This window comes from Capra hircus, chromosome 3 (assembly GCF_001704415.2).
Source record: "Capra hircus breed San Clemente chromosome 3, ASM170441v1, whole genome shotgun sequence".
Lineage (NCBI taxonomy): Eukaryota > Metazoa > Chordata > Mammalia > Artiodactyla > Bovidae > Capra > Capra hircus.
The window spans coordinates 113,151,297-113,162,466 of record NC_030810.1 but is presented as its reverse complement, the minus strand read 5'-3'; positions in this window follow the sequence as shown (position 1 = coordinate 113,162,466).

The following is an 11,170-nucleotide window of genomic DNA, read 5'->3' as shown; positions in this document are numbered from 1 at the left end:
ACGGGGGAACCAGGCTTTCGTGGAACTGGTCCTGGTTCATCTCTTTATTTTTCAGGGAAGCTTTTATACTTTAAGTTGTACATAGAGATAAATGTAAGAAGCAGAGTCATGCAGGGTCAGCTGCTCTGACCCTTATCTAAAGACAGAGTATTCTTTGCATACCTTTGTTCTTACAAGGGTCTTACGTTTGTTTACAATATCTTCTGGTCTGAAGACCGATTAACATTTTATGGCCCTGTCTTTCTTTCTATTGATAAAGGTTAGTCAATCAGAAAACTTGTTTTCCCTTAAGATCTGCTTAGTCTTAAGATAGTGATAAAGTTACATTCTTACATAGCAAGGATACAACAATTTATAACAAAGAAAGAGGAGTACAGTGATTTATAACAAAGAGAAAAATTCATTAACCCGAAAGTCTAGTATTGCTAATATCAAAACAACTATATTTCTTTTTCTACATTCCAATTACATTGATTAACACACTCCCAGGTCCTTAAGGATATGGAGGCCTGGTGGCAATCATTAACAGCAATGAAACTCTTCACCAACATGATTTTTATCTTTAGAAAAACCCTATGCTAATTAAGACTTTCAAAATACTCCAAACTGTCTGTGCTGTTTATGGTTGAGAGGTTGTAAACAATCATGTGCATAGTAGCAGGAGTGTGGATAAACCTGTCACACAAGCTAGACTGCCAGCAGAGAGGTTTGAGCTGAAACATTCCTTTTATATGCAGGAGACTATTAAATGGAGCTCTAAGTTAATTTTCCAAAGAAAGGTGGTCAGGGATAGCCCCTGTTAATGTCAGAAGAGTATAGTATAACAGACAGATTTTGGTTTCAGGGGTCGATGCTCGAGCAGATCCAAGGGACCCCTTGAGTCTTGATCTGCCTTGCCCGTCAGGCCTCTTCCGCATGACCTTGTCATGGGTGGGGTCGGAGAGTCCCTCAAGTCCTGACCTGCCTTTGCCCATCAGGTCTCTTCCTCATGACCTTTGCCATGGGTGGGATCTCCTGTGCTGGCTCCCGGCACAGGTGGATTCTTTACCAACTGAGCTATCAAGGAAATCCCTTCAAAATATACTCAACCACTTTTTTTTTAAAGCCAAATTCTAATTACCAGCCTGGTCTAAGCTTCCATCACTTCTTGCCTAGATTATTGAAATAACGTTCTGACTGGTCTTCCTGCTTCCACTCTTGCCCTCCTATAGTCTCCTCTCAACACTTCAGGCCATTCATTTCCCTATCTTCCTTTCCTCCCTTTCTCTCTCAGCTCCAACTCTTACAAAAGCCATCTTTGCAGACAGTGACATTTATGTGATGCAGATTTCTGGTGGGAGTGTTAAGCACTGAAAAGAGGATCAGCTAAACCAAGGAAAATCAAAGGCCTTGATGATCCTGAAATTTCATGAACAGTTATATATAATTAAGAATTGTCTATAGATTCAAAATTACTGTGTTTATATTCTTGATCCTGAAATAATAAAAATCATAAAAGAGAGATATAAATCATCACTTGTCACTGTTTTACTTAGTATTACAAATTGCCTTAATTACTAATTTCACTGAGCTGCATTATTATTGCTTCAAGTGCTAACAGTATTTCCTCCAAATTTTTAAGACTTTACTAATGAATTATTATCCTGGTTCTTACAGTTTGAGCAAATTTCATTAAACGTTTTGTTTCATGGGTTCATATCTAATATTAAGCTGCTGATCCTTGCTAAATTGCCATGTCTGTATATGGGTACTATATATTTTAATGTTACATCTTTTAATATAATTTTATATCATATTTATTCTTTTGGAGAGAAATGGATGCAGAGTGAGAGTTAGCAGTTTGAAGTTTCTTTCTTTCTTCCTGCCCCTCCTTGATTAATCTGGACCTGTATTATAACATGAAACACATTGATGAGATGTTGGCAAAGAAACCTAATTGGTGTCTAGTGGCAAAAGATAAATTCTATTCTATTAATATTTACACCTATCTCTTCCCTGATAGCTCAGTTGGTAAAGAATCCACCTGCAATGTAGGAGACCCCAGTTGGATTCCTGGGCCAGTAAGACCCATTGGAGAAGGAATAGGCTACCAACTCATATACTTGGGCTTGCTTTGTGGCTCAGCTGGTAAAGAATCTGCCTGCAATGTGGGAGACCTGGGCTCGATCCCTGAGTTGGGACACAACTGAGTGCCTTTCACTTCACTGCACACCTATCTCAATCCTAACAAGGAACAGCAACAATTCTTCAATGTGGTAAGGATGGGTGAAGAACAAGGAAAACATTTTCCTTTTCTCCAATGTGGATCTTGCTCCTTTCTTACTAAAGTGTTCAACCTCTCTCCACGTGGTAGCTGGGTATGTCACTCAGTCCATTACATAGTGCATTAACAGAGCCTACCTTAGAAAGTCAGAAAGGAAAAAACACTAAACTCTTCTAGTCGGAGGATGTGGGGTTGGAGGAAGGGTAGATTTAGCAAATTCTTAAAAATAAAAATCCGTAAATTAGCAAATGAAATTTCTCAAGAAGATAGTGTCTCTAATATGTTTAGTATTCATTATCTAAAGTCTCTTTCCTGCAAATATGTAGCAAGCCTCAGCAGAATTGCCGGTTGGGTAATACCATTTCTTCGTAGATGATATATTAAGACATCCAGGGTGATGGTTGAAAGCATAAGATTTGGAGTTGAATTGTCTGGCTCCTAACCCTGGATTCACTACTTTGCCATCATGTGTGTGATCTCAGTCAAGTGACTCCTCCTGACTAAACTTTCAATTCTTCAACTGTAAAACATCTTTTGGTTACTATGGAGACTAAAAGAAATACTGTGTTTAAAGTGGTTGCCACAGAATAAGCACTCAATAGATGTTAGCTATTTGTCTCTGGATTTTGACTTATTCACCACGTGACCCCTCAGAATGCCTCAGAGAATCAGATTAAAGAACTCAAACTGTCTTACTGGCTGGGGACCTACAGATGGTGCTATGACCTCATCTGCTCTATTTTCTAGGATAGTGGTAAGCATTGACCAGGAACCCCTCAGCAAGATCCAGTGAGTAAGGATGTGAGCTGGAGCAGCAGATGGAGTAGAAGGCAGGAAACTGAACTGATGCAGTGGAAAACTCTTCTCTTTTATCTTTGAACCCCATCTTGGACTGTTTTCTCTGAAATTTAGCCAGTGTGTTTTATTGAACCAGTAGACTTGATGCCTCCAAATTCTCCTCCCCAAGTGATCATGAACCCATTACCCTTAAAACTATCCTCTTTTTAATGCTAGTGGTAAATAATCTGCCTATCAATGCAGGAGATGCAGGTTCAATCCCTGGGTCAGGAAGATCCCCTGGAGAAGGAAATGGCAACCCACTCCAGTGTTCTTGCCTGGAAAGTTCCATGGACAGAGGAGCCTACAAGCTACAGTCCATGGGATTACAAAGAGTTGGACATGACTGAGTGCATACACACACACACACACACACACACAAACACACACACACACACAATGATTTTAACTTGATACATTGGCCCTGTCAGAAAACTATGTTCTCCAAAAAATTTTCCAAGACATGAAATCTGCATTAGTTGCTGCATGCATGCATGCCAAGTCACTTCAGTCATGTCCAACTCTTTGCAACCCTATGGACAGTAGCTTGCCAGGTTTCTCTGTCCGTGGGATTCTCCAGGTAGGAATACTACTTGGTTGCCATAGCCACTGTCCACAGCTTTACCAAAAGCAAGAATTATTTTTAGCCTTCTGGTTGTTGTTACTACCAAGACTAGACAAAATTCAATGACAGGGGCTTGCTTGGTGGCTCAGCGGTAAAGAATCTGCCTGCCAATGCAGGAGACACAGGTTCCGTCCCTGGTCAGGAAGATCCCACATGCCCTGGAGCAACTAAGCCCATATGCTACAGCTACCAAGCCTGTGCTCTAGGGTTAGGGAGCTGCAACTACAGAGCCCATGTGATGCGGCTAACTAATGCAGCCCGGGCATCTGTATACAGCCTGTGCTCCACAACAGGAGAAGCCACCTCAGTGAGAAGCCTGTGCACTGAAACTACAGAGTAGCCCTCACTTGCCTCAAATAGAGAAAAGCCTGCACAGCCTCGAAGACCCAGCATGGCCACAAATAAATATATAAATACAATTATTAAAAATTTCAGTGACAAAAATGATTTTCGTGAATTTTGAAAATTGGTAAAACTGATGATTCTGAAACAAACACTCTTCAGTTAGGCAACTTCCTTTAAGTTTTTATTTTTATATCAAAACAACTTAAACTTTTAGACATAGGGTTTTCACATCTAAGATTTTCTGTATTAGTCTTCTGTATAAAGAGAAAACCTAAGTGCTGGGAGCCAGTGTGAGGAAATCCGCCCATGGCAAAGGTCATGAGGAAGGAGGCTTCGGTATATGCAAAGGTGGATCGAGCCTCAGGAAACCCCCTGTTCCTGAGCATCTACCCCCAAAACCAGAGTCTACCTACTTTACTGTTTTATGCTCTCACCTATACCCCTGACTTTACGGGGGGCTGACCGCCATTACCTCTCTCTGAGAAGGAGTTAACTTACAGTACCAAGTCAATAAAAATTCCTGGGCGTGACAAGAGTGTTTCAACTTACGAACTCCTCTGAAGGTTATCTAGCCTGCCTGTAGAGGTTCGTCCAGCCACATGTGATTGTTTGTAGCCTCCCAGCCATGAGAGGCATGAGATGTTTTGGACTTGCTGAAGGCAGATTCTTTTGGGAAGTTGGAAATTGTTAGTATAGTGGGTTGGTTAAGAATTATATTGATGAAGGGTTTTTCATTTGTCATGCCAATAATTGCTGCTAATTCCCTGCCCTGGGTGTGACAAGGGTGTCTCAGGTCAAACCTCTCTGCTGACAGACTAGCTTGTGTGACAACCTCTCAATCGTAAACAGCACAGAGAGTTTGGAGTATTTTGAAAGTCTTAATTAGCATAGGGCTTTTGTCATTGTTGAGTCAATGATTACCGCCAGACCTCCATATCCTTAGGCACCTGGGAATATATTAATCAATGTATTTGGAATATAGAAAAGGAAATATAGTAGTTTTTGATGTTAGCAATACTAGACTTTTTGAGTTAATGAATTTTCTCTTTTGTAATAGATCACTGTACTTTGTTATAAATCACTGTGCCCTTGCTATGCAAAAATGCAACTTTATCACTATCTTAAAACTAAATAGATCTTAATGGGAACATTGGTGAAGGATTTTCATTTGTTGGGTTGATGTTTGCTGCTAAATCTCCATATTCCCTGCCCTTATAATGAATATAACTAGCATATAGGAGAAATAAGTATTAACCTTTAAGATTAATCATGTTAGCCTTAGGTTAAATAAATTCCTTTCTTGATTGTAACCCACTACACTCTCACCCTATAGGAATGCAACTTTATTTGGAGGGTGGTGCCTGGTTTAAGAAAAAACACCCTTGGAAAAAATAAGTTTTTTGGTTATCAGAAAGAAAGGATCATAAAATGTCAGCAGGCCTCATGGCCAGAAGTGGATGTAAAACCCCTAAGACCTTTTTTTATACATTTACAAGGGTCAGGTCTGCTGACCCTGGCGTGACTCTGTATTCATCCCTATGTATAACAAAAGGTATATAAGCAAACCTAAAAAATAAAGAAATAGGATCATTTTCTGGAAAGACTGATTCTCCCGTGTCGTTTCTTTCTTGCTCCCCGTTTTTCTGGTGGAATTCCCATCTGGAGCGTGGGTGATCACCACGTCTACTTACTTGCCCTGGCTTTTAAGTTCCATGCGAAAAGGAGCCCAAGGAGGGGCACCTTCTGATATTCAAGTGACACTGGTGGCCCAACATAGATGGTGCAAATTCCTTGTCTTGGAATTTTATTGGTATCTCATGTAAACCAAGTTATTCAGCATCTTTTTCTCCACTAATATTTCCTACTACACTATCCATTTCTAATCTCTCTATATATCTGTAATTAAATAAGTTTTTTCCTAGGACATCGATTCCATCTCCCCTTCGAATTACCCTGGATCCACCGGGGCTGGACCCCAGCACCTAAGGGAAGATATTTTCTGTACGTGTATTAACTTTGCACATGTAGTATTGGAGACTAATGATATAATACACCTATACATAAATTAGGCAAAAGATCATGAATATCAAAAGGGTATGAGAGAAATGTGCTAGTGAATCAGCTATAATAAGAAGAAAATATAAAACGGGAGAGTCATGTGAGTTACAAGTTAGTCAGTTCAGGCTTCACAAGAAACCCCTTGGTGAAACCACTGAACATTAGTGCATCATAGAGCATTAATGTTCAATGTAGACTAGAATGATTCTTTTGGAACTCAGTGCTCCCTAGCTTTTTTATTTCACACGCAAAAAATATCTCAAGCCATCAGGTATTAAAAATATCTTATTACTTGAAAGATGAAAGTGAAAATTTTAAGCTATTGTAGCTGTATCATTTGAAACATCATATGGCTTCAAAAGCTTGAAAATGACATTCTCATAAGGCCATCAACTTAAACTGTTGATGAAAAGTACAATCTACTTAATACAGTTTTCACTGGTCAGAATAGAAATGCATTAAGAGGATGGAAAATGTATTCAGTTGAGGAACAATTACACTCAATATGTTCAGTTATAAAGTTCACAAAGATATAATTATGTGATGATATATGCTTGAAAATATTCCCCATGCTCTGTTAACAGAAATAGAACATCCTAAGTAGAACAGTTGGGAGATGTCTTGGTTAGCAGGAAGATGCAATGTGCCAGTTATCAATTTATTGTCTTTGATACAAATCCATCTTTCTTTGACCTGCTTTGGGACACTATGAACATTTCTCCATTGCCAGCTGTCTCTGTTAATAATATTGAGGGCACTTGGAGGGACTCTACCAGAGGAGGGGGCTTCTCGCCCTGCTTCTGGAGTGCTTTGATTTCCACCTCCATTGTGGCTGCACGTGACATGAGAGAGGCCCGACAGAAGCACCTTACAGTGAGTTTGTCCAGAGAATTTCTCTTTTTCCCTGTAGACTAAGCTGCAGTGGATACTGACCAGGTTCTTGGCCTCCTCCAGTTCAGTTCAGCTCAGTTCAGTTCAGTTCAGTTGCTCAGTCATGTCCAAATTTTTGCGACCATGGACAGCAGCATGTCAGGCTTCCCTGTCCATCACCAACTCCCAGAGCTTGCTCAAACTCATGTCCATCAAGTCGGTCATGCTATCCAACCACCTTATGCTCTGTTGTCCCCTTCTCCTCCCACATCCCATCTTTCCCAGCATCAGGGTCTTTTCCAATGAGTCAGTTCTTCGCATCAGGTGGCCAAAGTATTGGAGATTCAGCTTCAGTATCAGTCCTCCCAGTGAATTTTCAGGACTAATTTCCTTTAGAATTGGCTGGTTTGATCTTGCAGTGCAAGGGACTCTTAAGAGTCTTCTCCAACACAACAGTTCAAAATCATCAATTCTCGGCGCTCAGCTTTCTTCATGGTCCAACTCTCACATCCATACATAACTACTGGAAAAGCCATCGCTTTGACTAGATGGACTTTGTTGGCAAAGTAATGTCTCTGCTTTTGAATATGCTGTCTAGATTGGTCATAGCTTTTCTTCCAAGGAGCAAGCGTCTTTTAATTTCATGGCTGCAGTCACCATCTGCAGTGATTTTGGAGCCCAACAAAATAGTCTATCACTGTTTCCATTGTTTCCCCATCTATTTGCCATGAAGTGATGGGACCAGATGCCATGATCTTCGTTTTTTGAATGTTGAGTTTCAAGCCAGTTTTTTTCACTTTCCTCTTTCATGTTCATCAAGAGGCTCTTTAGTTCTTCTTTGTTTTCTGCCATAAGGGTTGTGTCATCTGAATATCTGAGGTTACTGATATTTCTCCCAGCAATCTTGATTCCAGCTTGTGCTTCATCCAGCCCGACATTTTGAACGATGTATTTTCATATAAGTTAAATAAGCAGGGTGACAATATACAGCCTTGATGTACTCCTTTCCCAGTTTGGAACCAGTCCATTGTTCCATGTCAATAGAGATTGACTAGAGGCCAGACAAGAAATCCAGGCAAGGCTTTATTGGGATTCCTGCTGCAACAGAGGGAGAGTGAAACACAGAACATTTTCCCTTGCTTCCTCGCTCACTTCCCCAGAGACGGAGGGGGTGAACTTGTTTTTTATATGGGGTGAGGGTAAGGGTTTGTCGAGATGTCCACCCTGCTTTTCCTCCCAACCCCATACTGTTGCTCTGGACTCTTCAAAAGTGACAGTTGGGTTTTTCGGTCTCTTTGCATCTTTTGCTCAGAATTTGTCCCAACTGTGCATGCACAGTTATTTTTAGTCCCGTATGGTTTCTTTGTGTTTTGCTGCTGGAGGAGAGGTGTGTCCAGGTGCAAACATTGCAGCACAGCAGCGAAGGGTCCCAATCCCCAGCCTGTCCCATGACCACACTCTCTCCCACAGGATCTGAACCTCAGCCTTGTGTGGTGGGTACCCTCTGCTAAAGTCTCTGCTTCTTCTTTGGACATTTTTTCTCTCAATCCTGGAGGTGGAAGCTGCTTCTTCTATTTCCTCTTCTTGTGCTCCTTAGTGTCCTCTCTTAGCCCTTTTAGTTAACTGCTTTTTACCACAAAAATTCTTATATTAAATTTTGCCTGCTCAAATTACTAGTGTGGTGTGCGACCCCTAACTGGATCCTGATTAGTAAATGAGATAGGAAGAGGAGGCCGATTGACTGATGAGGCCAGCTTTTCTCAATCTACTTACCCTGGAAAAAAAAAAAAAACGGAAATAATTGTCAGGTCCCAAGGAGCCTTACTTAGAAATTATTAAATCTCTGGTTTATATTATCAGGAAGGTGTAGATAATAATGGTCAATGTTCTGTTTAGAAGAAAATGATGATTTTCTGCAGATTTACTTATTTTGATCCACCTGCTACAGTATTTTTTTATGTGTTTCTCCCTCCCTACAAAGGGTCACAACTCTACTGTAAATCATTTAGTGTAGACAGAGAAAACTTTCCTAATTTTCCAAAGTTTTCCCTCTGTTCAGTTCAGTTCAGTCACTCAGTTGTGTCCAACTCTTTGCGACCCCATGAATCACAGCACGCCAGGCCTCCCTATCCATCACCAGTTCCCGAAGTTCACTCAGACTCATGTCCATTGAGTCAGTGATGCCATCCAGCCATCTCATCCTCTGTCGTCCCCTTCTCCTCCTGCCCCAATCCCTCCCAGCATCAGAGTCTTTTCCAATGAGTCATCTCTTCACATGAGGTGGCCAAAGTACTGGAGTTTCATCTTTAGCATCATTCCTTCCAAAGAAATCCCAGGGCTGATCTTCAGAATGGACTGGTTGGATCTCCTTGCTGTCCAAGGGACTCTCAAGAGTCTTCTCCAACACCACAGTTCAAAAGCATCAATTCTTCGGCGCTCAGCCTTCTTCACAGTCCAACTCTCACATCCATACATGACCACTGGAAAAACCATAGCCTTGACTAGACAGGCTTTTGTTGGCAAAGTAATGCCTCTGCTTTTGAATATGCTATCTAGGTTGCTCATAACTTTTCTTCTAAGGAGTAAGTGTCTTTTAATTTCATGGCTGCAGTCATCATCTGCAGTGATTTTGGAGCCCCCAAAAATAAAGTCTGACACTGTTTCCACTATTTCCCCATCTATTTCCCATGAAGTGATGGGACCAGATGCCATGATCTTCGTTTTCTGAATGTTGAACTTTAAGCCAACTTTTTCACTCTCCTCTTTCACTTTCATCAAGAGGCTTTTTAGTTCCTCTTCATTTTCTGCCATAAGGGTGGTGTCATCTGCATATCTGAGGTTATTGATATTTCTCTCTTCAATCTTGAATCCAGCTTGTGCTTCTTCCAGTCCAGCGTTTCTCATGATGTACTCTGCATAGAAGTTAAATAAGCAGGGTGACAATATACAGCCTTGACGTACTCCTTTTCCTATTTGGAATCAGTCTGTTGTTCCATGTCCAGTTCTGACTGTTGCTTCCTGACCTGCATACATTCCTTCTGTTACCTTGATTTTTTTACCTTATCCAACGAGGCCTAAAAGTTTTATAATAAATTCCTACTGTGTGAGATGCTAATGAAGTATACTATGTGGACTATTTCCTAGGGAAGAGTAATTTTCTCCTATTCAAAACTAAAAATTACTTTTTTGCTAGACTTTCTTGGAGAATTTTGGAATTAAGTTTAACTTATCTTTTTTGAAATCAATCTTGCTTTTCTTTTCATAATTTTTTAAATTCATAAGGAAACAATGAATTTTTGTTGGATAAATGACTTAAACTGAATAAGACTTAATTTTTCTTAAGGTGGGCTTAGGTAATTTAGATTAAATAACAGCTATATATTTATTTTAATTAAATGCTGTCTACTTGACATTTTATTAACACTTATTGAATAGTTAATCTATTAAAATCATAAGCCAAACAATCTGAATAAAAATCTACTTAAGATACAAATTTATACAAGAATTAAAAAATATTTTCTTGCTATTTGCTGTGATCCATCTTAAATATAAATGCAGCAGTAACAAAATTAATATATATATGATTTTTTGTTTTAAAGCATTATTTTAGAAACTACAAATGCAGAAAAACTTTCTTTAAAAAAGTTTTTAAGTTGAAGTATAGTTGATTTAAAATGTTGTGCTAGTTTCAAGCATAAAATTTAATGTGTAATCTGTGCTAGATTTTTTTTTGCTACACAAATATTTAATTCTCAGTTGAAATTGGAATGAATTTCATTTTCATTTCATTAAAATCCATTTAAATGGATTTTATTTAAATTTCATTTGAATTTCATTTTAAAAAGAAGATCATTTTTTGATCTGTGGTGACCTAAATGGAAAGGAAATCTGAAAATGAGTGGATATATGTATACAAAAAAAGATTCAATTACTATGCAGCAGAAACTAACGCAATACTGTAAGGCAACAATACTTCAGTGAAAATTTATTCAAAAAATTAAATGAAATAAGATGATTTTTGTCTGTCTTCTTGATGTTTGGTATATCAGAAAAAATATTATTACCCATGTAAATAGTTGAATACTGCAGCAAAATGTTTATTGTTTTTCTTTCTTTCTTTTTATTTTCTTGTATTTTTTTTAACTTTACAATATTGTATTGGTTTTGCCATA